Genomic DNA, 1,720 nt, shown 5'->3' on the forward strand with positions numbered 1-1,720 from the left:
TACGCCCCCATCAGCTGAGCACCAACCTTCAAAATAAAAGCACAAGAAATCAAATGTGTCAGAATTAAAGGTACAGTGTGTAGAATTTTGTGATATCTAGTGTTGAAATTGCATTTTGCAGCTTAACACCCCTCACCTCACCCTCTCCTTCCAAAAAAGAAACAGTGGGAGCCTTTAATTGTCATAAAAACTCAAAAGGTGTTTCATTTATCCAGTCTGGACTAATGTAATAAACATGGTGGCATCTGTAGAGAGGACCCCCTCGATGTAAATATAAAGTATATGAATATAAAGGGCCTTTTCTGGAGTAACGAAAACTACAATTCATACAATTTAAATGAAACGAACTAGTGAAAACATGAGAATTATTACATAAAATTTCTGCCAATAGTTCCCTTTCACCTAAATCTTACACACTGGACCTTTAAGCCTCTTGAAATCTGCAGAGATATAATGTCTTCATAATATGTATCCCTACAATCTTGCACTTCTTATCGTCTATACATCTATATACAGATAGATAAGAATGCATGCCTCCAGCAAGTAACGGTCCCCATGTCTCCTCAACATGCATGATTTATTTAAATTATTCTCTGACAAATCAACAAATGAAAAGAAAACTCACACTCAGTATCTTGCACCATTAAAGAAAGTAAAAAAAAACAAAACATGTCTTGTAGTGTGACACCTCATCTCTGGTTTGTTATGTTCATCCATAACTAGTCGGTGGAGCTCAGCTCAGTGACGGTGTGCACATACTGCTGGTCTGAGTGCATGTGCTGTCAGTGTTTGCTACTAGAAACCTGATCACTTCTCAGTTGTGCTATGTTGTCAGTTTTATCCTCAATCAAATGGAAGGGAACACCAACAGTAAAGAAAATAAATGATAAGAAAATAGGGATGTCAGTTTTAAGGCCTGGTCACACATCCACGAATCTTTCACTTCCAATCTTTGTAAGAGGTGAATAAAACATTTGTCTTCTGCTGGTCGCAGCATGTCTTTGTGTGAGCCACACATTTGCGGATATGTGACCGTGCCCTTACCCAAGAATCCCATTTTTTCCTTAAAGGTGTACACGATACAGTGACACCCTCTATAATAAACTACAAAACTGCTCGAGCAAGTTCTTGTAAAACTTTTAAACAAACTAACATAATTATATAGTTTATCAAATCTACCCCTCGGATTCTCAAAGCAGCACACTGCTGTGAGGCGAATCTCTATTAAGGCCAAAGTCATTAACATCTATAGACTAAGACAACAGCATGAAGAATTAGAGCAGGTGCAACATTAATTATCCCACAGTTTACCAGCCAGGTGTATTTACCGAAGCGTTTTACACTTTTGCCTGTGGTAAAGACAAACGACCACACCGCGTTCTGTTGGCATGTTATTTAACACAGAACTTACACACGGATAGAATTTATAATTATGATGTAATATAATATAATACAACAGTTAGGGCACTGCTGGCTGGGGCGTATGAGAGAAGTGTAAAGTGAGAAAAAAATGGTGGGTGGGGCTAACAAAAGGCACCTGGGGGGGGGGGCCCTACATTGAACCACAGCAAGAACATCCTCCCAAAATAATTATCAACAATACATATGCATGTATGTGTGCACCACCAACGGACATTTACTGAATTCAAGACATTTGCTGACATTTTCCAGAACGAAGAAAATGTATGTAAGAACGAAATGTCAGTCTTGCCCGGACACT

The sequence above is a fragment of the Paralichthys olivaceus genome, chromosome 11, assembly GCF_024713975.1.
Source record: "Paralichthys olivaceus isolate ysfri-2021 chromosome 11, ASM2471397v2, whole genome shotgun sequence".
Lineage (NCBI taxonomy): Eukaryota > Metazoa > Chordata > Actinopteri > Pleuronectiformes > Paralichthyidae > Paralichthys > Paralichthys olivaceus.